Source organism: Lissotriton vulgaris, chromosome 6, assembly GCF_964263255.1.
Source record: "Lissotriton vulgaris chromosome 6, aLisVul1.2, whole genome shotgun sequence".
NCBI lineage: Eukaryota > Metazoa > Chordata > Amphibia > Caudata > Salamandridae > Lissotriton > Lissotriton vulgaris.
The window spans coordinates 599,879,005-599,906,045 of NC_141694.1; the positions used below are offsets into that span (position 1 = coordinate 599,879,005).

General features: G+C 47.5%; 1 protein-coding gene across 1 annotated transcript in view; it reads left to right on the forward strand.

The window, feature by feature from the left end:
• The window catches only part of CCNC (cyclin C), a 244,464-nt gene extending 217,801 nt beyond the window's left edge, over positions 1-26,663 (forward strand). Inside the window, exon 13 of the mRNA XM_086926620.1 lies at positions 25,155-26,663. The gene's annotated coding sequence lies outside the window, so the exon portion shown is untranslated. The remainder of the gene's footprint in view (positions 1-25,154) is intronic.
• The last annotated feature ends 378 nt before the right edge of the window (positions 26,664-27,041 follow it).

The window sequence follows — 27,041 nt, forward strand, 5'->3', positions numbered from 1 at the left end:
GTGGTCCACCTGGAATGTGTACAGAGGAGAGTTAAGTGACCCCTTGCCGGAAGATGACAATGTGTGCTCAGATGAAGAAGAGGAGGGTGTCTAGAGGGCGTGGGTGGGTGGAATAGCTCAAAAGATGGACTAAGTGTTGCACCACACTTGTGACACAGCTCTCTGTTACATCACTATACGCAAATGGCATTAACCAGTGGGAAGAAGCAGACATGGAAATAGCTAATGAGTGTGAATGTTCATCTTGACCACAGTTTCGCGTTATGGTTCATAACACAGAAAAAATAAAATAGACCTAACAACTGTTAAACGCGGATTGGAGTGTGATATATAGGATACAATTTTATGGTACGCCGCCGTACCCCAGGGTTGTCGGCCATAAGGCTGTGTACTAGCGAACAATTTTTATGGCGAGTATGTCTGAAGCGGCCGGCCCGGTGGGTTGTAGGCCCTGCACTGTATTTATCACCTCTGCAGTTACTCTCAATAAATGTCTTTAAAAAAAATTACAAATTAAGTTCAATCTAAACCTTCCCCTTCACTTCTAGTGTTACTACTGTGTTATTTTTGGGACCGTCTCCTACTTGCAGATAGTCATGGACCTAAATCCTTTCATAAAGCACCCCAGTAGGCCGTGCGAATGAGTGGACACTTGTGCAAAATCGGCAAATAAATAATGGCTAAAAAAGAAAGAAAGAAGTTTTATGATACCCAGTGTAAAAAATTAAGTGAACTAAGTTTCAGTTAAAAAAATTGTCATTATATATGGAAGAGACAGCTACCATGTTACTGAATATACCAAAGATGTTAACAATTTGCATATAACTTTAGAGATAGGTGTGACAATCTTCCCCAGCATTCAGCCCATTAGGAGTCTTGGTATCTAGTAAGATTATGTGACGTGTTTCCAGCCTTCTTAGTAGTTGTTCCCGGTCACGTCCTCTCCTCTGCGGTGGGACCGTATCAATGACAAAGTACCTCAAATCTGTTGTTCTCTTGTCGTGTACTTCACCGAAGTGCCTGGCTACCGGGTATGCAGTATCGCCATTGGTGATGGCCCGTAAGTGCTGGAGTATACGTTTGTATACCTGTGGTCTCGTGCTACCAACATAGCGTAGACCACAGGGACACTCCAGCACGTACATTGCATACTCGGTACGACACGTCAATTTCTGCTTGATGGTTGTGGGGATGGAGTTGAATGGTGTTGAATATTCTGTTTTATTTACTCCATTCCTGCATGCTTTGCAAGATGAGCATTTAAAAAAAAACCCTGCTTGAGTCTAACCACGAGTTCTTGGTACTGATCTCTGGACTGCTGAATACTAGACAATTTCCTAAAGACCTGGCACGTTTATAGGCTATGCTGGGTGCCCCTGCAATCATGCTTCCCAGCACTGGGTCACTTGTAATCAGTGACCAATTGCGCTTGACTATATTTCTTATAGTCCGATTTTGATTATTGAATGTGAAAATAAGCCTAGTTTCACATTCTGCTGTGTGGGCCTTAACTTTCTTACTCTGAGCTGGTAAGGACAAAAGGGGTACTGGGTCACTAGATGCTACAGATTAGAGAGACTGCCTATCTTGTGCATTTGCTCTATTCATAACTTTTACTATGACCTCATCATTATAACCTCTTTGTCTGAATCTGCTTCTACACAATGATTGGGCTGCTCTACAGTAATTTTCTGAACTACAGATCCGTCTTATCCGGAGCATCTCCCCGTAAGGTATGCTCCTGATTAAGTGGGCGGGATGATGGCTGCCCGCATGGAGGACACTGTTTCCTGTTGTTGATTTGCAATACAGCTTGGTTTCTAGTTTGTCCTCTCTCACGAAGATTTCCACATCTAAAAAGTAGACAGATTTATCACTGATGTTACTAGTGAACTGTAGGTTTAAGCTATTTTCATTCAGATTATCAATAAACTCAACTGCCTCTAGTGCTGTGCTATCCCAAATAACAAAGAGATCGTCTATAAACCTCCACCATTTCACTATTTTGGTAGACATGTCTGCAAATTCGTGCATCAGGAACTGCTCCTCCCAGTGCCCCATATGCAAACGGACATAACTGGGAGAGAAGTAGGCCCCCATCGCTACTCCTCGAATTTGCTGAAAAAGCTGATTCCCAAAAAGAAATAAATTGTGGTCTAAACATACGCTAATCATGTCGACAATCCTGCGTGAATGCTGTTTTAGACCATCTGGTCGGGAGTCTAGAAAGTGTTGCACTGCTCTCAGACCATCAGTGTGATGTATACTGGTATATAATGCGGTTACATCAAGGGAAATCAATAGGTAACTAGGTTTCCACCTCACAAAAAGTCACCAGTATCTAACACAAAAGAGGGCAGGGATTTTACCAAGTTTTGGAGGAATAAGTCCACATATTTGCTATATTTTCTAAAATGCTGTTGCTGGCAGATATAATTGGGCGCCCTGGCGGCAGCAAGTTTTTTTTGTGGACCTTCGGTATAAAGTATATTACCGGAGTGATTGGATTGTCATTTTTCATGAACTTAAATTCGTCCATAGTTATCACTCCGGTACTTCTCCAGGCAATGAGTTTGGAATAAATGTTGTTCTTGGCAAGTTGGACCTCCTTGGCATCTGTCCGTCGATAACAAGTGTGGTCATTGAGTTACCCCATTGCTACACTTAGATACATCTGACGAGGCCACAACACCACATTCCCTCCTTTGTCTCTTTGTCTGACAATGATGTTTGTTATTTTTCAATTTTCTTATTAGTTGGTAGTTTTCAAAATCACGGTAATTATGCTTTTTAGAAAAACTGTTTTGTTTTAGGAACAGTTCGCGTAATTCCTGGGGCACCTGGTCATGGAATTGGTCAATGTTGTCCTTTATCATGAGGGGTCAACACTTAGATTTTGGTTTGAATCCTGTGACTGTAGATCTGTGCGTCCAGCCCGGACTAGGCTGCCTCATAGATGATTAATTTTGCATGTCCACCAGCTCAGTTAACAAGCTATCATCAGGTGATGGCACAGTAGCGGATTCAGGACATGATGCCACACCAGTTGTGGGTTTATCCTTTTTATGCAAACAGAAGTATTTTCGTAACTTCAGTTTCCTTACATATTTAAAAAGTTCAATCTTGGTATCGGCATAGTCAAAATTGCTTTTTGCACTATAAGACAATCCTAACGCCAATAGGGAAGTTTCTTTGTCAGTCAGGGATAGGTCAGTGAGATTTATAACGGTAGGTGGTTCAATAGGTTCACTGAGTGTGGAATTCATCTGCGATTCCACTGGTTGCGTTGTTTTCTTATTTTGTTTGTCGTGCCTGCGTTGCTTGTTGCACCTCCTCCTTGCTGCGCGTTTGGCATTGGCGTTTTGCTTCCGGTGGCATCCAGTACACCTAAACTGAGGGTCTGCTTGCGATCCTGGTGTACCGCCTCCAGCTCTTATGCAAGCGTTAGTTTGCAAAACTATATTATATATTTGTCACTCCAAACCACCACATACCACTGCACTCGCAGATGGGTTTTTTCTCGTTGTTAAGGTGGATGTACGTTACAATTGGCTCCAAATCTTCAATACAAGAAAAAAGCACTCCTGGGGGAAGAATACGTTACTACTTGTTTATTGGCACAAGTAACACGGACGCGTTTCGGCAGTTGCCTTTTTCTTTGTTCAGTGAGTTGCATGCCGTACTAGTTAATATAGATATTCTCCAATATTGTTCATAACAATAGAAAGAGGGCAGCGTATTTACTCCACTTTCTCAACTCTTTCGGCGGCCGTATTAAAGTGACTAGGTACTTGTAATGGATTAAATATCATAAATTTCAATGAAAATCCATATTACTTTTGTATAAATAATACCTTTGACAATATTTAAATAGATACATTTGTAAGTACAGAAATTCATTTGTCAATAGAAATCATACCATTATCAACAGTACACATCATTGTGTGACCTATTGTTACAATAGACCAAAGGTCTTTTGGATGGTGGTTTTATGCTATCTTACTATAAATATCAGATTATTTAACATGTTGGTATATACTCTTCTCATCTCATAATTAGTGTGATTGCTTGTAATTTAATGTCAATAATTGTATTTTTGGGACCTAACCCAGAATTGACCCCTGCATGGGCCAGGTTCAGACTAAGAAACTATTGCTTCTCATCAGTCTAAGAATCACTAGATTCCTAAGATCTAATTTATTCATTCTTTATACTTTCATAGTATTCGAGCCCTATCTCACCTTATCACCAACAAAAAAAGACAAGATTTGAAGAGAAAAAGAAGTTTGGGAGAAAAGAGAAACATCCCAGAAAATAAGTGAAGAGTAATTATACCCCTAGGTGCACTGCCAACTCTTCTTCAGTATTCAAGCTCTTTTGTTTGTAGATCCAATACATAACAAGATTCTAGACATCTAAGTTTTAACACTTGGTCCGCCCCCCTTGAGTCCTTTGGTACATGATCTATACAGAAAAATTGTAATAGATCTTTTACTCCCGTGATGTCTCAAAATGTCTCCAGATGGGATATGACTGATCTTTCTTAGCGATGGCCCTTGAAGGTTAAATAATCACTTTTTTTATCTGCTGCTAATATATTTTAGTTGGCATGGGCACAGGATACAATAAACTGTGTGGGTGGTATTACAATTCATAAATGTAATGATTTTTCTAGGTTTTTCGCATCCTGGTACTTCATACGTTAGTACCCTTTTGCTATTGGTGCATGCTTTGCAGTTACTGCAAGGGAAGAATCCTGCCATCCTGCTACAGCTTGTCTTTGTGTCTTTCATTGGTAGATGACTGGACTTTATGATATTTTATGGATCTACCCTTTCTATGTGTGATATTAGGCTGTTTTTCTATTTCTTTTCCAATTAAAGGGTCTGTTCTCAAAATATACCAATGTTTTCAAATGATGTTGTTGAAAACTCCAGCATCATTCGAATAGCCAGTAATTAACCTGAATTCATGCTTTGTTTCATTACCACGCAAATTGTCTAGGAGACTCATAATCTGCTTCCCTAGTATAGTTCCTCTTCAAGCGAAGCAACTTCCCATAAGGGATACTCCACTTGCGTCCTAGGATGACTACTTGCAGCAGGGAATTCCCTGCAGTTTGCTTACTTTAAGCAGTTCATATATATTGCGTATATCTTTATATATGTGTTATGCTACATTTCGAAGTGAGGGCCTATGTATAGTTTACATGGATGTACCCTTCATTCTTATCTTGCAGTCTCATCTTCATTTAGTTGCTGTTTGCACTAGCTCTTCTTCCCACCTCTATGGGTTCTACACGTTGAATGATCCCATCAGTGTCATTCTATCTCTGGGACTTTTTCTTAATGCAAGCATTGATTTTTCAGTGGTTGCATTAATCTATGCTCCTTCATCGTGGAACTATTCTAAGGTTCCTTTTTCAGTGCATCTCAGGACAGGTTTGCCTCTAATGCATTCCCTATGCCTTTGGCCCTCTGAGCCCCAGCTGTCCATGGGTTCGGTTCTTGGGCCCATTTTCTCCATGTTTGTGGAATGTTTGACTGACACAATGGTTTTCTCTAAGTCAAGCCCTATTAGCTGAGTAGCATTGGCTGTTGCCTTTGGGTTCCCAAGTCACTGCCAACCATGGGTAAGATCCCACCTTGGGAGCGACCTAGTATTGTATTTATACTGAATATTGTCTAGGGACACTTTTCTGTTTATCTGCCAAGGGTAACTCTATTCCTATGCTTTTAACCGTCTTTATTTTGCTTGCCTGTGGTTATTGCCACAGGTATTAAGATGAAATGTATGCTCTTGCACACCTAACTTCCTAAGAGCGCATGGTGTTGTCTGTCCTTTATTAGACCTCTAGTTCTATTCTGGAATTTGTAGTATGATCGGGGTGCTGACTCTCCTCCAGGGATGGTATTGCTTGGGTATCTATTCTAAGGAATGTAATCTACAGCTAGACGTTTCAGATGAATATGTTCCTTACCTTTGGTAACGCCTTATCTGGTAGAGACATAGGCTAGCCGCAGATTTCTTACCAACCCACCTCTCCTCCCCGTTCTGTGAACTGTTTCAATCTTACCTAAAAGATCCCTTGCTTGGTACTCGCATACAATGCATTTCAACTTCACAGTTGTTAATTTAAAGAAATGTATCTTTTTAAGGACACTGTTTCCATAGCCCGTTTCAATGATGGCTCTGTGTGGTGCGGTAAATAGTCACAGAAGAAACTTACGTCTGCGTGCTGGGTAGGGGCTTATATGGACTTCAGTGATTTTTTTAAACATTTTTTTTATTGGTTGCGTTGTAACATAGCACACATTACAGGGCAAAACATCGCCATTCTATCACAAGTCACTATCTAGGACTTTACTTTACGTCATCATATTGGTACTTAGCCACTGCATCAGTTCTTCAATTCAATATTGGCACTATCAACTGCTCACGCTTCTCATTCTTCTCACTGTGTAGATCTAACCATTCACTATCAACTTCTAACCCTGCCTTATTCCCTCCCCCCTCTACTGGTGTGTTCCATGATGCGCAGAATAAAAGCCATTTCTCAAAGCCCATCCGCAATCCAAGCGCTATCAAGTCTGTCATGTACAGGGTCTTCTTTATTAACAACGCTCTCTATTCCTCATCTTCCATCCCCTAAGCAATCAGCGCTTGTACCAGTATCTCCAAGGCCGTTGCCGTTTCTAGTTCTTTCTCATTGGTTGAGCGTCGCGCCTGTTAGAATCTAACCGCACTCTCACTACTGGCCCATTTACGGAGCTCCGCCTGCTATCTCTTACTGTTAAGGGCCTTCTTTCGATTTCCAGTGCATTGTTATTTCTCTTTTCGCTAATATTAACCCCAAGTCTAAAAATGTACTGGTCACCTTCGTCTTGGGTGTGTGGGGGAACCAATGCAGCAGGCTCGTGGCTATATCAAACTCTGTCGGTCCGTGACTGCAGTCAGTAGGTCTCCCTCTTCCCCCCCAATAACGCCCTAAACTTGGACAGTCCCATAACATGTGTTCCAGCTCCACCCCTTCCCTTGTACATCTAGGACATGCTGCATCTTGTGTGTGAAAGTATTTCCGGATCTTACCCGGTGTTAAGTATACTCTGTGTAATATGAAGAAATGTACAAGCTGGAACCGTTCATTCCTAGTCCCTTTCCATGCTCTGCGAAGGAGTTGTCCCCATGTAGTTTCAGGTCTGGGTTTCCCTATGCCCCCTCCCAATTAAGTCGCAAAGTGTCCAGCGGTTGCAGTCCCTCATTTAGCATTCTGGAGTAAAGGCATGTGACCGCCTGAAAAGTCCCTGCCGCCATCACCACATTCTGACATGCCATCGTTGTTTTAGGCTCCGCAGATCCCTCTCTCCAGTGTTTCCTAATTGCTGCAACTAATGCCGTATAGATCAAAAATCCGCCCCCCGGTAAATCATATCTCCCCTGTAATGCGTGATAGGGCAGAAGCTCCTCTTCTTCATATAGGTCCCCCATTACCTGAACTCCCCCCTGTTCCCATTCCATCAGAGGCATCCAATCCCCACCATGGGGTAATGCTGTTATCATTCCCAGCTGGATTTCCGGAGCATAGGGGTGTAGTGCCCCAGCCCTACACTGGCTGCGATTCCAGCATAGTCTAACGTTTTCTCTTCTAGTTGGAGATCCCGAAGGTGAAGTTTCTGCTGCAGGATTATAAATTACAATATGTGTCTTTGTATCCCCCTGCCTCTCAGGTTTCCGGGCCCCTTGCCTGTGTCAAAACCTGGAGCTGTGCAGCTAAATAATGGAGCTCAAAGTCTGGGACTGCTAGCCCACCCTCAGCCTTCGGTCTCATCAGTGTCGCTAGAGCCACTCTCCGCCTTCCAGTTCCCCAGAGGAACCCCACTATCATGGATTTCAATAATTTAAACACCGAGGGCGGTACCCAAACAGGCAGTGTCCTAAAAGAATTAAGCAGCCGAGGTAGGGCTACCATTTTTAGCAATGCTACCCTGCTCATCACTGACAATGGAAGCGTCACCAAAACGCCATGTTACCCTTCAAAGCCCTCACACATCTCCCAATGTTCCCCTCCACCATATCCATTGGTTCGTGATAAATACGAACCCCCAGGTAGGTCAGGCATGTCGGCTCCCAACGCACGTTCCAAGAAAGCTCAGGTAGGATCCCACCAGGTCGGGAACAAGCACGTCTTGTTCCAATTCACCCTTAGTCCCGAGATGTCGCCAAAGTTTGATAACAATTCGGCTGCTCCCTGCAATGCTCCCTCAGTGTCCACCAAAAACATGAGTAGGTCATCCGCATAGAGTGATATGTACTGCGGTACCTCTCTAAATCGTAAACCCTCAAAACTCTGTCCCAGTCTAGCTTTGGCTGCCATAGGTTCTATAGCGAGAGCAAATAACAGCGGAGACAGTGAGCAACCTTGCCATGTGCTACTTGGTATTGTGTTGAAATCAATGCCCCCACTTGCGCACTCGCCACCGCAGAAGAATAGAACACCTTAGTCCATCCTACAAATTCATCACCCAAACCGAATTGTCCCAACATTTTGTAAAGGTACGGCCAGTCCAGACTATCGAAGGTTTTTTCTATGTTCTCTGATAAAATTGTGGGCATACGCAAGCTCTGCTGATCATCCCCCATAATCCTCAGCAATCGCCATATATTCGTAGACGTGTTCCTAGTCTGGATAAACCCAGCTTGATCTTCATGTATTAGAGTTGTCATATGCTGCAAGAGACGGGTCGCCAATATCCGCCGATTTTATAATCCGTGGTCAGCATTGACAACGGCCTGTAGGCAGTCACATCTGTACCCTCTCACCCTGCTTTCAATAATGGGATAATAAGCGCTTCCCTCATGGACAAAGGAAGGCAACCCAACTCCTGCGCTTCCTTATAAACTTCTAGCAACCGCGGGGCTAGCAGATCTACATAGCGCGCATAGAATTCTATGAGCAGGCCATCCACCCCCGGAGTCTTATTTCGAACCATGTGTTTAATCACGCTCCTGATCTCTTCAAGGGTAATGCTCTGGCCTAAGGAGTCTGCCTGCTCCTCCTCTAACTGCGGAAGGGGTACACTCTCCAGATAGGTTTCAATTTCCTTCGCTCCCGCCACCAAGTCGCTTTCATATATTGTCTCATAATAATCTAAGAATCTCGCCAGGAGGAGGAGCTTCGCGGGCGACCAAGATGGCCGCGTAAGCTCGGAGCTCCGTGGACCGTCCGACCCACCGCAACTATCCTGCCTGAAATCCTGGTCCACATTGGTGGAATTGTAATGCTGGTGGCCTACTGAGGTGGGGACTGCAATCGGCTTCCGAATCGGTGGATCCTGAGCAAAGTTACGTCGAGCTGAACTCCGCTCCGTGACGGTGCCATTGTCCCTCCGGACTTTGTCACTTTGCACGATCGGACTGCGTAGTGCCCGCCTGCCGCCTTCGTTGGTGAAGTAACTGCGCTCCTGCTTGAGCCTTCGGCACCCTGGTCTTGCCTTCTTGATCCGTCTGCCTCTCGGCTGTGGACCCAGATCTGTTGCCACCTCGCCTTTGTTCTCACGTACCCATCATGGCGGGCAGAGGTGATCCGGACAGGGCATCGAATAAAGGTGGTCGGGGCAAGTCGCAAACGCAGAACAATCGCATGGAGCGGTATGTGAATCTCAAGTCGCCACCTACATCTGGGGCCGTCTCTAAAGGGACCCCATCAACTAGCCCGCCGGATGGATCGGACCCCACCCTCGTGGACATCATGGGTGCCATTACTAGCCTCCGTGCCGACATGCAGCAGCAGCACGAGACCCTGACTCATAAAGTGGACTCCATGGCTGTTGATATCACCCTCATTAGGGCCGACCTGGGCAAGACCAACGAGCGTGTGAAGGCTCTCGACATCAAGACCGCCAGCCTAACCTCGGATGTTTCCGAGCTACAGACTGAGGTCCGCAACCTGCGGACGACCGCTGATCTATTCTCAAGGCGGCTGGAGGACTTTGAGGGGCGAGCCAGGCGGCAGAACGTCCGCATAGTAGGGGTACCGGAGGGATCCGAGAATGACGCAGCTGACCTATTTGTGGAGGACTTGGTTAAGACTCATTTGGCGCCCTCTGGACTGAGTAATTTTTTCTCAGTGGAGCGTGCCCACCGTGTACCGGGGGGCCCGCCGAAAACGGGAGCGTCGCCGAGACCGATTGTGGCGCGCCTCCTCAACTTCAGAGACCGAGAAGCGATCCTCCAAGCATCCAGATCGTATGGACCACTTCACTACCAAAATGCGGAGGTGCACTTTTATCCGGACTTCACCAGGATGGTGCAGCGTCAGCGCCTGAGCTACGCGGGGGTGAAGAGACCCCTCAGAGACTTGGGTCTCAAGTACTCCATGATGTTCCCTGCGAAACTCCGTGTTGAACACAAGGGACGTGCCCTCTTTTTTGACTATCCTGAAAATGTCAGTGAATGGCTGGACACTGTTTCGCCTGCTCGTGACGAGCAAGAGGATGAAGTTGGAGGCGCCTCGGGCGGAGCGGAGCGGCAAGACTGAACTAGGAGCTGATGCTACCCCCGCCTCGAATGACCGCCGGACTGGTGTTTTGTTACTTAATGATCTCTCCTTCATTTACATGGTGGGTGGCGGGACGATTTCACGGGGATTCCTTACTCCTCTGGGTCTTTCGTAGAGTAGTTAATGGGGCGACAGGCACACTGCTGGTTGGGGGGGCTTTTTAGTCTACTGCAGGGGTGCAGGGTGGGGGGTTTGTTGGGTACGGTTATTTTGTGTGTTGTTTTTTCCTTTCTTTCTCTTGTGTGGCAATGGGACATTGGTGCTCCTGAACTGTTTTTGATGCGGGTGTCTTTGGGCTTTGGGTGGGGCGGGCAGTGGGGGGATGGGGGGTAGGATGTTAAGAATTCTCAGTTGGAATGTTAACGGGTTGGGTGACCGAATCAAGAGAGGGGTGGTGATACAACTGATTAAACGGCACATGCCAGATATTGTCCTTCTTCAGGAGACGCACTTGGTGGGCAACGCTTGTAAAGCTCTGAATCGTAAGGGTTACAAAATGGTGGCACACTCGGGGTTCTCTTCCGGCTCCCGGGGGGCGGGCATCCTTGTGCGCGCGTCCCTTCCCCTGGAGATAGAGACCACCTTGATTGATGACAGGGGGCGGTACGCCGCCGTGGCTGGTAGATGGGAAGGGCGTTCCCTCACGTTGTTTTCTGTGTACGTCCCCCCGGGGCTCCAATCTAGTACCTTTCGGGACCTTGGTGGTGCCATCTTGTCTATGCCGGCTGGCCGGTTGATAGTGGGGGGTGACTTTAATTCAGTTTGCTCTGGTCTGCTTGATCGCCAACCGCCCCGCGACCTACGTAGCCCGCAGATGTGGCTGCCATCCTTTCTCGAGTCCATGGGTCTGGTAGACGGGTGGCGACTTCTGCATCCCACGCTCCGTCAATTTTCCTTCCTATCGGGTGCGCACGGGAGTCTTTCTCGCATCGACTATGTCCTCACACTGGCTTCGGACGCACTGGCCGTTTCCGAAGCCCGCTTTCTGGCGCGGGGCAGGTCTGATCACTCCCCGTTATGGGTCTCCTTTGACTTTGGGGTGGTCCTGTCGGAACGACCGGCAGCGGTCAATCCGTGGTATTTCCGGAATTTCAAAACCCGCTCCCTCCTGGCCAAGGCCATTGATCTTTACTTCTCCGAGAACGTGGGCTCGGTGAGGTCGGCCGTTACACTCTGGGAAGCCTTCAAGACGGTGCTCCGTGGCGAGGCCCAGGCGCTCATCGCTGAGACCCGCCGGACTAGAGATTCTGACATGCTGGTTGTTGAGCAGGAGGTCCTGCGACTCGAGGCCCAGCTGGGGCCCGAGCCGGACCCCTCTGTCCTGCATACCCTCTCGCTGAAACAAGCGGAGTACCATGCCTTGGCCACTAATGCCGCCCTCGCTCTGGCCAAGGAACAGCGAGGCCGCATCTACGACGTGGGCGATAAGGCCGGGAAGTTGCTGGCTTGGTTAGACAGAAGGGAGATGGCCAGCCGTGTGGTACCCGAACTCCTCGGAGATGACGGTGTGGTCCTTACGGATCCTAGTGCTATCGTTGACTCATTCGCTGGCTACTTTCAGGGGGTCTATGAGTCTGCCTCGGACTTTTCGGAGGCGGACTCATCGGCCTTCCTCTCGGATATTGACCTACCCTGCCTTTCCGAGGAAGAGAGGGCGGACCTGGATAGAGACATCACCGCTGACGAGATTGACCTTGCGATCCGCTCCCTGCGGACCGGAAAGGCCTCCGGGCCTAACGGCATACCGGTGGAACTGTATAAAATCCGCTCGGACGCGATCTCCCCGCACCTCCGTAAAATGTTCTTGGAGTCCTTTGAGAGAGGCTGTCTCCCCCTGGATCAACGACTAGCTACCATCGTGGTCATCCACAAGGAGGGTAAGCCACGGGACGTCTGTCGATCGTACCGTCCTATCTCTCTCCTTAACGTGGAGCCCAAGGTCCTCGCCAAGCTGCTCGCCAACCGCTTGATTGGCGTCATTAGCGACCTCGTGCACCCCGACCAGTCGGGATTCATCCCCCACCGAAACACTGCCCTCAATTTGCGTCGCCTCCATGGTGTCATGGCCAGGGCCCACACTCTCGAAGAGCCGGCTGTCCTGGCGTCTCTCGACGCCACTATGGCCTTCGACTCGCTCGAATGGCCATACCTCTGGGCAGTGCTGACCAAACTCGGGTTCGGACCTGTCTTTGTGAGCTGGGTGAAGCTCCTGTATGCGGACCCGATGGCTAATGTCACGGTCAACGGTCGCCTGTCGGCGCCATTCCCCCTACGTCGGGGTACTAGACAGGGTTGCCCCCTGTCGCCCCTTCTGTTTGCCTTGGCCCTTGAACCGCTTGCAGCTTTACTGCGTGCGCATCCTGACCTGCGAGGCATTACATGGGCCCCTGGCTTCGAAGACAGGGTCTCCCTGTACGCCGATGATATCCTGCTTTATCTGACTTCCCCCTGCAGGTCCCTCATTGTGGCCTGTGATGTGCTCAGACTTTTCGGAAGGTACTCTGGCCTGATTATCAACTGGGCCAAGTCCTCCCTATATGTCCTCAAGGGGGATACTCCAAGTCTCCCCAGAGGCTGCAGGATTCAGATTGCCACGCGCGGCTTCAAGTACCTAGGCATCTACATTTCTGGTAATCCCAAATTGAGGCATGACAACAATCTACTCCCTCCTCTTCAGCGGTTACGGCGTGATGTGGACAGCTGGCGTAAACTGCCGCTCTCCCTTCTTGGCCGTGCCGCTCTATTCAAGATGATGGCCCTGCCCAGGTTCCTATACGCGCTCCAAAACGCTCAGGACCCGGTCCCGGCGCGCTACTTTCGTGATCTTGAAGGCTTTCTCCGGACCCTCCTCTGGGAGGGCCGGCCCCGCGTTGCCTTTCACAAACTCACACTCCCCTGGTACGACGGTGGCATCGCCCTCCCAGATGTGCTCCGTTACTATTGGTCTTCGCAACTAGCTGCCCTCAACCACGGCTTCTATGGCCCAGTGGAGAGCCCCGGCTATGCCATGGATCGATGGCTGATGGGCGACGGTAACTATTATCGGGCCCTATACTCGAAGTCTTTTGACCGACGGTTGACGGGCCCCACCCGTACGGCGGTCCGCACTTGGCGGGCGGTTAATAAGGCACAAGGGTGGCAGAGCAGACTCACGAGGTTCACTCCCCTTTTTGATTCGGACATCCTGGGTAGACTATGGCACACCAAGGGATTTGATAGGTGGGACCTTATCGGAATCAGCAGGGTTGATGATATGCTCTCCAAGGGCTCAATTAAGACCTTCCCCCAGTTACAAACCGAATACCAGCTGGGCGCGACGGAGTTTTTTCGCTACGCTCAACTGCGACACGCGCTGCTCTCGGCCTCTCCGCCGGACGGCGTCATTCCCGAGAGTTCCCCTCTGGAAGACAGGATACTGGATGGGCACATGCCGGACAGCGCAATCTCCCTCTCCTATAAGAAATTAATCAATGTGCGCACGGACCTCCTCCTTAGTTTGAGAGACCAGTGGGTGGCGGATGGCCTTGAATTGGACGATGAGGATTGGCAGAGCGCAGTTTCCTCCCCTAAGGAGGTTGCCATTTCTTCCCGTCTTCGCCTCGTGCAATTTAAGATCCTGCACCGGGTGTATATGACAGGACCCCGATTGATGCACATGGGTTTCTCGCCTGACGGTCTCTGTCGTAGGGGCTGTGGAGCTCTTGCCACTTTCTTGCACATCCTTTGGGACTGCCCGGTGATCGCCTCCTACTGGAGAAGAGTGCACCGCGTTATGGAGGAGGTGACTGGCGTGGCTGCTCACGCTGAGGCCCGTCGATGCCTTCTGAACGTATGGGAGCCTTCCGATCACAACGTTGCGCAGACTAGGTGGGTTACCCTTGGGAACATGGTAGCTAAGAGGGACATAGCCCAGAGGTGGGGTGCGGCCAAGGCCCCCCTGCTGGTACAGTGGAAGGCCAACATGGACTGGTGCATGTTCAGGGAGAAGACAGTCTATGTGGCCAGAGGGAGACCTCGAACTTGGACTAAAATTTGGGGAGCATGGAATGAGTACAGGGGAGATGTGTGCTTACCGCCTGAATCAATCAGCCTGCATGATAATATGTCTCCCTAGCCTGTGACGCCAACTGAGCTCTATTGTACTGTATTCTCCTGTCACCTTCCCCCTCCCTCCTCCTTCCCATTCTGCAACCTATCCTTGATGCACGTTTCCCTGCCTTTTTCCCCTACCCATCCCCGACACCCAGCGTCACACTATTCACACTGCCACTTTCGCGCCCGCGGGCGCCTTGTTGTTGTATTCATCTTAATATAAAATCAACCTTCGACGACTATGTCTTAATTGTTTGACACTATTTCTCTCCTGTTATTCCTGCTGCCTTGCCTCCGGGATGTCAGGCTGAATAGCTGTGTGTTCCGATTTCAATAAAGGTTTTCAAAAATTTAAAAAAAAAAAAAAGAATCTCGCCAGAATCTCACGCTGGGTGTAGATGACGCTACCATTCCGTGTTTCTAACGACATAATTGATGAGGCTCTCGAAGTGGGATTAGCCAACCACGCTAATAATGTTCCTGCCTTATCCCCTTATGCATGGGCTTTCATTACATACGTCCTAAAATCAAAGCATTGCAGTCTTTCTATTTCCCTCGCAACTGCCTCCTTCGCCTCCACCACATCGACTTGCAATTCCGGCTGCTCCGGCCTAGGTCGTTCCACTGCCCTCAACTTCAGTTCCGCCTCTTCTACATCTTGCAGTAATACCTTCCGTACTCCCACATGCTTGCTAATACATAGCCCCCTTATCACCACCTTAAAGGCGTCCCATTTCATTGCTCTGGTGGAGGCTGTCCCTTCATTTTCAATAAAGTAGTGCTCTATACCTTCCCCAATGTCTCTCTGGAAAACCGTGTCCTCTAATGTTTCCGGACGTAATCTCCAAGTAGGAATGGCAGATTTCACTGACGTCCAGTTCATGATAACCAATAACTGGTTATGGTCAGACAGCGTCCTAGCCAAATACTCCGAACGCACTACGATGGGCACCATGGTTGTCTAACATAGATTAGCATCTAACCGAACATGGAGTTCATGCATCGCCGAAAAGGAGTAGTCCCGTTCATTCAGGTGGTGGTTATGCCAATCTAACCCACTCTTTGCTAACCTACGGACCGGGGAATCCGCTAACGGAGGGTGTGACCTGTCCAGTATTATGTCTGCAATGGAGTTAAAGTCCCCCCCTAACATCACAGGGCCTGTTAAATAATGTGCCAATATACCTGAAAGTCAATCAAGGAAGCGTGCCTGATCTATGTTTGGTGCATATATACTGCACAACGCTATGTCCCTACCGTGCAACCTCCCCTCCACTGCCACATATCTGCCCTCCGGGTCTAATGACTGTTTCCTGACCTGAAAAGGGACCCCTGCTCGTACCCAGATCAACGCCCCTTGTGCAAATGCTGAGTATGATGTACTGAAAACCTGACCTCCATCTGCACTGCAATGCCTGACCTTCTGTTTTGGTGAGATGGGTTTCCTGTAGCAACGCTATGCTGACCCCCCCTCCTGACTAGATATGCATGGACTTTATGGCGCCTTGTCATAGTGTGCAGACCCCGCACATTCCAAGTGATGCACCGCAGTTCAGGTAGCGTTCCCATCGCATCGGTGCAAAGTCCACCAATCGCTCCACACACGTTCACTCCCCCCAGTGGCCCCCATATCCCAATCAGAACCCCAACTCCCCCATTCTCCCCCCCCCCCCCCCCAAGAACAGGACCTAGTACAAAACTGCCAGTCCCCATCCAAACCATATCAACAAATAGCACACAACTACGCCCAACAGCAGTCACTGCGGGCATGCCTTATGGGCAGATGGGGGTGCTCGGTGCCAACAGGTGACCACGCGAACTCCAGGTCCCATCCCGCTTGATCCCCTATGAAAGCTCTAAGTTCTCTTCCCTCCTGCCCATTTTTCAAGGAATCCCTTGTCCGTGTCTAGCTCTGCGCTACAGAGCCATCTCCAATTGAACCCCCTTCCTTAGACAACCCATTTCCGGCTCCTGGTGGATATAACAATATTGTCAAGCCTGCCAGATAGTTCCAGCCCCCCTGCTGCCATCCCCCAATGTACTGGCCCCTACTCATCTAGCAGTCCATCTGCTGTCAGCGGCGTGACCGTCGGCTCCTGGATGCTGTCCATTTCAGATATCTCGGTGTCTGATTTCTCGTTCTCCTTTTCCTTCTCCGAATCCGTGTCCTCTCGTGAGTTTGTTCGCTGATCTCCCGACAGAGCCGATACCGCTTCCAGCAGTATAGTCCGGGAATAATGTCACCTTGCCGTTGCCAACTTGATATGGGCCTTCCGTACGTGCCTTTTGGAGCAATAGATCTCTGTCTCTGTAATGGAGCAGGCTAGCCACCACTGGGCGGGGCGGTGGCCTCGCAGGTACTCTATGTGCACTCTCTAATGTGTAGAAGAAGGATAGTCCCTCAGGGGCCACTACCGTCTTCAACTAGTTCTCCAGATATTGTACCATATCAGACCCCTCTTCTTTCTCAGGCAGGCCCACTACGCGGATGTTATTATGGCGGTTCCTGCTTTCAGCATCCTCGGCTCTCCTCTCCAGGGCTTGGACTTGTTCCAATACATCCGTCACCTTGTTTTCCAGCGCGGTTTGAGCCGGCGCTACTTCCTGGAGCACTACCTCCACCTGCTTTACTCGATCGACGAGCTTCGAGTGGTCCGCCCGCAAGAGACCCAAGCCCGTCGCTACTTGTGCAATGTCTTGTTGTAAAGCAGTGCGAGAGTCCGCTATGGCTGTTAATATGCGGTCAAACTGTTGCTGCATCCCTGGTCTCGGGCCTCCTCCTGGGCCCCCTGTTCCATCTGTGAAGGTGCCTCTGAATCCGATAACTGGGGAGCACCATCTTTCTTCCCCCTGGGTTTCCCCATCATGTGATCCTCTAGCTCACCTCCTTTAGTTACCAGCTCCCCACCATGCTGCAATCGCTGACAGAAGATTCAAGTGCTGAGCAGCAAGGCCTGCCGCACTCCAGCCCAAGCTAATCTATAGCCAGTAGCTCGCGTTACTCCATCCACAATGCACTGCCAGTGTTCAGGAATAGCAGGTCGGTCACACAAAGGGCAGGGTCCCAACCATGCTAGGATGATGATAGTCCTGGAGCCCCTGGCATTCGGCTGTGTCTTCATTGGAGTAGTGCAACCCTGGGTTACTGCCGCTCAACGTTAACTCCGTTGTTATATCCACCTGACTCGCAATTCTCTCTTGGGCCCCACTCCAAGGTTCAGTATGCAGTGTTCCGCGTGCTACAGCTGGCCAGGTCCACCTCCTAGCACTCCTTCACCACGGCCCATCAGTTCTCCAGCAGGGCCACATCTAATCATTGCGTCCGTAAGTCACCCCTACCTCGGCTGGCCCTTCTGTCGCTCTTCCACGCTCACGTATTCTTCTGTGTGCAAGCTCAGGGGGCCCCCGGGCCACTCTTGCCGCGCCCTGCAGATCATATGCTGCACACGTTCTTAGGAAAGCGCTGCAGTGTGGAGATTTGTCCTGTTTCTCCAGCCGCACATGCACCCTCTCACTCTTGTCTTCCACAGCTTCCCAGGGCGTCCCGCTGCCTCCGGGCTGTCATCGGGCGCCAGGGCATGCCATCCACCACTTACCAGGGTCTGAGCAGATGCCTCTACTTGTTCGAACAGTACCTTAGTAGCCTCTCTCAGATTGCCGCCCCCAGGTCCCAGCAACCCCTCCCCCCCCCCCCCCCCCAGAACAGGCCGGGTCCGTCCAGGTCGGAGCTCTCGTTCAAAGTTCCTCCATCTGCTAGAAAGATCAGGGGGGCTGTCCTCCAGGCAGGCACTGTTGAATTCTCCGATATCCCCCTGTTCCCGTGACCTCTGCCTTACACAGTTTCAGGGACACCTGGGTCTATCTTGCTGCACCTCCCAGGTCGCCTGCCTCAGAGTTCTGTAGTTGCATGCTGTGGTGCGGCAAATCGCCCTGCCTCCGTAGCCGAGTGCGCAGTACGTCACACCTGCATGCCGCCTTCTTCCAGGGAGCTCCAGCTGCCTCCCTCACAGCACCGGGCTCCCCAGCAAGTCAATCGTCCCCTACCCAGGGTCAATCATGCGCTGCCACTTGTCCGCTCCTCTTTATAGCGGCCCGCACAACCGCGCCGCATCCAGGCCCTCCTAGTTATTGCAATGTGGCCAGGTTTCACCGGTCTGAACCGCCGCTCCCGATTTCCTCCCACACCGGGAAAATGCCAGGGCGGGTCGTCGTTCAGATGGGCGCTGCTGGTCTCCCGACTCCGTTCATGTAGCTCCGGTCCAGGTCCCTGGGAGGGTGCCTCTACTCCGGTGTCACACGCCCCTCCGCTGCGGGACTTCCGCTGCGGCCGCACCGACCTCCACTTAACTCAGCGCTGGAAGGTAGGCTTTTCGCGTCTGCCTCCTCTGGAGTCTCTGGCCGGCAGCTCCCTCGGCCCGGTTTAGTAGGCAGAACTCCCGTTCGGGGGTCAGCCAAGTGCCAGATATGCTCCAGCCCAGCCCAGCCCTGCTTCGGTCGCGATACCCTCGATGTTGCTAAGAGAGTCAGAGAATCAATTTAAACAGGATAACAGTGGGGACTATGCGCGGAGCTCGGAGCTCACGCAGCCGAACCCATCAGCGTCCAAGCCACGTCCCCCATGGACTTTAGTGATGTTGCATATTTGGACGACGTTGGTACAGAGTGACCGAAGTGCAGGGGTACTGTTGAAAAAGTTTCCAGATGCACTCTGGTGCCTGGGGAGAGTTCTAAGGTAAGGAATCTGTGGCTATACTGTCTCTACCAGATAAGGCATTACTGAAGGTAAGTAACATGTTCGTCAAACTTGCTGTCAATTGGTGGTGGTCAGGCCGAGCATGGGGCACTCGGGCACAAGGAAATCAAGGGGCTGAGAAAGCATCCCCTTTGCGGGGTTGGGGAAGCATTGCTTGCTGCCTTTCTAGCACAATCCAGGGGTGACACATACACACCGTGAATGAGTAGTTTGTGGTTAGCATGACTGCCCCCCCATCAAAAAGCACACCACCACACTTCCTCATCTAAACTGTCGTTCCAGACCCTCGCTCTGTAATCCTCCCCCCTGTCTGGGATACCACGCCACCCATCGGTCGTGGTTGCTGTTTTACAGGGGTTGGTTTGTTCTGTTCGTTCCCTTGTCCCCCTCTGGTGTGAAGGACGCTCATTCCCTAGGTTTCCTCAGACAAACATTCACACAGTGCAGAACGCTTTTGGAGCACTTTTGTATTGGCTGGCATTCTTGTTTCCTGCTCATATGTTTATGGCTACCTCTGTATCCGACAAATAACACTTCCATGTCGTTATCTTTCGTGAACATGACTGCGCATGTCCTGTATTGCTCAAAAAATCCTAGAAGGTAATACCGTTTAAAAAGCACGCTGCTCTCTTAATCCGCCTGTTTTTTTTTCAACTTACTCTTGTTAATGGGTACCTTTATTTCAAAAGATTAACCTGTTTTTAAAATATATGGGGATGCCTTTTAACCAATTGTTTTGATGTTTGTGTCCCTGAAACTAGCAGAATCCAGATGTTTACTTACTAAACGGAAACAAGAAATAGGGGGAGAAGGAGGATAAACTAAACTAGGTCGGCCTCCAGTCTATATAAGAAAGTCAGGAACCCACTGTGATGGGTTCAGAGACCTAGTTTGTGTGTATGGTTACTGCGTAATTCTGTCAGTGTCTACCATAAAGAGAAAGAAAAATTTCTTTCTAGAGTCCCCTCACTCACTGGGGTTTCCCCATGGTGATATGCTTCATCATTTGGGCCATCCCAGTTCTCTACGAAAAGGGGCGTGCTGCGACTAGCGGACTACGCAGGAGCACTATATTTGTGAAAGGCTATGTGTGGTGTAGAGTGTTGTGGTGGTGGAGTGGTTGTGTGATTAAAAATACCGTGCTAGTGGGCCTCAACAATGTATTCTGCTCCTAGTTTGGTATACTAAAATGGGGTAACACTGTTATCTAACCTTGAATTTGGGCTAGATCGGTGTTCTGTGGTCGACATGTTTCAAGCTCCCCAAGCTTTTCATCAGGACCATACAGGGTCCAGCCCTGTATATACCACTCCTATATTTAAATAAATAGGATTGATTTTTATATTTTTCTTTGCGCTGTTAATTATTAAACATGCGTGTTTATACATACGATTTGTATCTTAATGGCGTATCTGTAAAAGAGAATGACACTTGATTAGTGGCAAACATCCCCCCTAAAGAGCAAGGGGATCACACATGCAGCTCACATTGTCTATGGCGTGAGTGTGCCTTATGCACCTTATCGGTGCGTGCAGGCTTTCAAATCCAGTGCAAAGATAAAAAATAATGTGAAAAGAAGTGGTTTTGTGAATTCACACAAATAAATAACACAGGACTTGATGTGACTATAGACATGACACACAACATATATATACACACAGTTTTGTCCTGGCAAAGGGCATATTTACATGTATTGGTGCTAATTAGCACTTCATGGTCTCAGGCGAGGGCGGGATCACCTCGTGGAAACATTGCTGTAAGGTTTTCAAAGCAATAGTTAAATTCGCGTTTCATCAGAAACTGCGCGTTTTCAATGAAGAGTCTAAACCCTCCGTAAGATCGATATACCAGTTTTATCTCCTGATGCTTCGATTCGCTGTACTTACTTCCTATCTGCGAAACCGCTCGGTATTACCTGCTCGATCCTCACCCGACCGCATATTGACGGTAATCGGGTAAACCGGTGTATTTGTTGTTACCGCGATTCCGGGTTCTGAACGCTGAAAGCTAGACCGTCCCGTGTATGGCGGCCATATTGAGTGGATGCTAATGTGCTGGGAGCGAGTGTGTTTGTGAAAGTCCTCGCAGATGCCGTTTTCACGGAGATTTTTTAGAAAGAAAGTTTTTTCATGGGTGTCCCAATGATTTACTTCTTTTGTGTGATATTTAGAACACTTTCTTGAAAAACGAAGAAACGTTAATTAATTCAAATGCTTGATCAGTGAAATGGTCGGATTAATAAAGATAGGGTTATTGGTGCACTTGGTTCTTTCATAGTAACTTCGTTTGGTGTACTTGCTTCATGAAGACACTACCCAGATGACGAACCACTTCATCGAGCAGAACCACACACCCAACGATTTTTCTTGGGTGGTGTTGGAAACAGTAAAAAACAAAGACAACCTGGATCGGATTCTCCATGAACGTGAGCAAAGATGGGTGTTCAGATTACACACAGACACCCTTGGGTTGAACGATGAAATTCCATGGGGCGCATTCAGAGACTAATGTGGTCCACAAAAGACAAAAACATACCACTCAGAAACTATGATTATCTATTCACAACTCTTTCTGACCTTTCACACACTCCATCAGGCTGTATGATAACATTAAAAAACAGTTATGAGTCCATGTTGTGACAAATGAAGCAAGTACACCAAACTAAGTTACTATCAAAGAACCAAGTGCACCAATAACCCTATCTTTATTAATCCGACCATTTCACTGATCAAGCATTTAAATTAATTAATGTTTCTTCGTTTTTCAAGAAAGTGTTCTAAATATCACACAAAAGAAGTAAATCATTGGGACACCCATGAAAAAACTTTCTTTCTAAAAAATCTCAGTGAAAACGACATCTGCGAGGACTTTCACAAACACACTCGCTCCCAGCACATTAGCATCCACTCAATATGGCCGCCATACACGGGACGGTCTAGCTTTCAGCGTTCAGAACCCGGAAGCGCGGTAACAACAAATACACCGGTTTACCCGATTACCGTCAATATGCGGTCGGGTGAGGATCGAGCAGGTAATACCGAGCGGTTTTGCCGATAGGAAGTAAGTACAGCGAATCGAAGCATCAGGAGATAAAACTGGTATATCGATCTTACGGAGGGTTTAGACTCTTCATTGAAAACGCGCAATTTCTGATGAAACGTGAATTTAACTATAGCTTTGAAAACCTTACAGCAATGTTTCCACGAGGTGATCCCGCCCTCGCCTGAAACCATGAAGTGCAAATTAGCACAAATACATGTAAATATGCCCTTTGCCATGACAAAACTGTGTGTGTATATATGTTGTGTGTCATGTCTATAGTCACATCAAGTCCTGTGTTATTTATATGTGTGAATTCACAAAACCACTTCTTTTCACATTATTTTTTATGTTTGCACTGGATTTGAAAGCCTGCACGCACCGATAAGGTGCATAAGGCACACTCACGCCATAGACAATGTGAGCTGCATGTGTGATCCCCTTGCTCTTTAGGGGGGATGTTTGCCACTAATCAAGTGTCATTCTCTTTTACAGATACGCCATTAAGATACAAATCGTATGTATAAACACGCATGTTTAATAATTAACAGCGCAAAGAAAAATATAAAAATCAATCCTATTTATTTAAATATAGGAGTGGTATATACAGGGCTGGACCCTGTATGGTCCTGATGAAAAGCTTGGGGAGCTTGAAACATGTCCACCACAGAACACCGATCTAGCCCAAATTCAAGGTTAGATAAGTGTTACCCCATTTTAGTATACCAAACTAGGAGCAGAATAAATTGTTGAGGCCCACTAGCACGGTATTTTTAATCACACAACCACTCCACCACCACAACACTCTACACCACACATAGCCTTTCACAAATATAGTGTTCCTGCGTAGTCCGCTAGTCGCAGCACGCCCCTTTTCGTAGAGAACTGGGATGGCCCCAATGATGAAGCATATCACCGTGGGGAAACCCCGGTGAGTGAGGGGACTCTAGAAAGAAATTTTTCTTTCTCTTTATGGTAGACACTGACAGAATTACGCAGTAACCATACACACAAACTAGGTCTCTGAACCCATCACAGTGGGTTCCTGACTTTCCTACTTACTAAACGGGCCATCTAACACTACATGGATTGTCACAAAGTCACCAATCAGAATAACGTTATCTCTTGGTTCTCCTATGAGTGCTAAAAATGCCTATAATCAAGTACCATACAATGCCTATAATCATGTATTTAAAAAGTACCAAAACAGGTCTGTTCCATTTTAGATTGTCCTACACGAGATGCCACTGCAGCAAACGTGGGCACTGTAACAGCGGTCTGAACTCTGCAAAGCTATTAGCTTCCTGCCTTCTACAAGTAATACTGTTGCCATTGGCGCAGCTGTCCAAAATCACCCAGAAAAAGCAACTTGCTCTTGGCTTTGACCAACTGCTGGAAGAAACGTTATTGTCATGGCGTATTATGGTACAAGGTGGGCCTGGGCATAAAATTCTGCTCCGCTCGCTGAGTTTGTGGCGTTTTGCCCACTCCCCATAGAGCGTGGGGATCTAAAAAACTCAGAGAGGAGTTTTTCTTCTCACTGGGCTCGCCAACATGAAGTTTGCAAGCGAGGAAATCTGTATGCTGAACTACGCCCGGCGATATTTCTCAACTCTGGTGGTCATGCCAGGTCGCTGCCACTCGCGTTGAAGCTGCCGCACGAGTAGAAGATCTACTCCAGCAGCAGAAAGAAGCAATGCCACCTAGTGCTACGCGTGGTGCTGTTCTTACTGATGTCACAGCATGGGACAAACTCCCGGTGCTAAAATCAGCGCAACTTAACTTACTCCGCCGCTTGTGGAACTCCACAAACACAGTGGAGTTTTTCTGGCACTTTGAGGATTTCTGCGTAGCCGAGCTCGGCCAAGGCCTAGTATAAGGTCTTCTTTTCCTCAGAATATTTCCATGCGTCCGACCAGTACCAGTGCAGTGTCTGACGTTTAAAGCATTGTTGCCTGTGGCTATTTACCTGTCAATGGCTTATACTTTATACATGTTAGCTGTTTTTGGCTTGGAACCTGATTTAGACCTAAGATTTCGCCATCTGAATAATTATTTCTTTTATATTTAGTCTACGGTTAGTTGTTAATGCAGAGAAGTCTGGTGGACGGGTAAGAATTAATTAAGCTACACTAATTTTAAATTAAGTCTACTACTTACTCATTAAGCCCTCTCACGGCACCAACGTTCAGGAGCATCTCTTTTTCATCTGGGCGACTTCGTTTCTTAGAGGGCATACAGGCGAGCACAAAATAGTCAGAACTGAGGTGACGAAGTGGGACCATCTTACAGGGATGGCCAGACCCTACTTGGAGTGAAAACCCTCAAAACATGCAGAGGGTTTTGATAGTATTAGCGGATTTGTTTTCCTTTCTCCACAATCAGGGAAGATGGATACCACTTTGGGTTAGCTGAAGAGCTCAGTGCTGGGCAGAGTACTGGAATGAATAAGATGCGTATCCTGCTCATAAAATAATTGGTGCAGTTACTGTAAAATAATTTTGGGAAACACCTTGTGGGTAGTTACTTTGTAATCAACCTTTACCATTAATTACCTATTTCTATGTTTTGATATATTTTGTGTAATTTAGTGATGTATGTTTACTGTAGTTAAAAGAGAAGTTGACATAAAGCCTAATCTATACTTTTGAGTACTTCCAAGCATTATCATAACCTTTCATATAACCTCAGCCTCCTTTCTTTCTCAAATAGTGAAGAACAGGGTCCAAATGGAAGCCAGAGCTCCGGATACAGCCAGTCTTGAGACATTCCAAAAGACTTTGTAATGGACCACTTTCAAATAGGAAAACATGTTTACCGTGCTGAAAACCCACAAGTACCTGCTCAGAATGTTTTAGTGATAGGGAACGGAGACACCGCCGAAGACATGGAAGTTATTCAGTTTGAACCCTCTGCCTTCAGAGTTCCGTAAAGTGCCCAGGTTCACATCGCTGTGCAATTATTTCCTAAAATGTGGACAAGCTTATGAAGTGCCCCTGAACAGAAAGAACAGTGCACCAGGAAAAGAATTTCTCATCAAGCTATCAATCCTGCAGAAAATATTTTGGTCATTACTCTATCCAAATGGATAATTAAGTTCTAGTATTTCATTTAAAGCCTAAGAAAATGTACCAGTAAATGTTTTTTTTGTTAGGTTACAATTGCACATTTTTATTTGTGACAACACTTAATTTCCTGCTTTCGGAATTTTGAGCCTGCTTTCAACAGTTTCTAATAGCAAGTCTGCTAATAATCCTTACCTTTACTGTTGTGTAGGCCAAACATGAAGCATATTTAATTTGAGGGCACACTAAAAAGTGTTATTTTCTTTTAATATCTGTACAATGGTGTATGAAAGAAGTTGGTTCAAAATATGTTTCAGTTTATCCAGTGACATAATATCAAGGACTATAAAAAGAAAATGTTGGTATTTAGGTAATAATTCAGCTGTAATGAACTTGCTCAACCTTGTTTACCCTGCAATGGTTCATACCAACCGTTATTATATGCTGCATCTATTACTGGGCTAACATATCTTTCGGTAAGTGAACGCAATAATTCTGAAGGTGCTTGAAAACGTTATGTACACTTCTGAATGATTTTTCATCAAACTGTATTGCTGCTCCTCTATCCATTAAACTATCGGTCAACGCCTCTGTTGCAGCTCTTAGGGGGTATTGTAAAGGTAATAACGGGTTTCCAAGGGCAAATTTAGGAAAATAAATATGCCGCCTTTGCTCTACTACTGTATTCTCTCCCCTCCCCCCACATGCAGCATGGAGAGGAGTTCTGATCCACTTCTTATCAGTACCCTTAGTTTTATGGATGTGCCCTTTTTCAGGACTTCCTACATGGTTTGGTCTGAACTTGGCTAGCCCATGTGATAGAAGGCTTTTCTTCTGTGTATACCATAGCTGGGTCAAATATTTTGGACTAATGTCAGGTTGCATCAATAGAGTACGTACGTTATTCTCCACTGGTTTCATTATAGCAGTGACAAACAATTTTGGGCCCATACAGAAATTAAAAGTGTACTGTGCGTTCAGGCAATTGTAGTATTTTTCATTTGACTTATTCTAATGCGCACAGGACCTTTTGACTAATTTTGGTGCACGCAAGAACCCGCAATGCTTGAAATGTCTTACAGCATTTTATGCTTGTAAGTTCAAAGACTCGATTCTTTATTTTAAAAATAGAAATAAAGGACTGTGAAATACTAAACTGTTTACAAGATCTCAATTTTTGCTGGACAGGGCTTTGGAAAAATGCCTTTGAAGACTATCCACGTTCTTGTGCTCATTTTGTATTGTGCTAGGCATTAATTTGTTTTGTTGCTATTATCCTTAGGTCAGTCCAAACAAAAAGGGGTATATTTTCTGAGGCCGAACAGGAGATTCGGTCACTTTTGCATAGCATAAACTTTTTACAAAAAATGGGAGCCAAGAAACATAGCAGACCCACTCATGTTTCTCAGATTAATTTATAGTCAATCATTTTCTACTGAGCTTCTGGATTTAACCCATGTTTCTTAGAGACCTTGGTTCTTGCTTTTTTTTTTCCCGGTGTCTGTTTATGGTTTATTTTTTTATGCACAGGCGG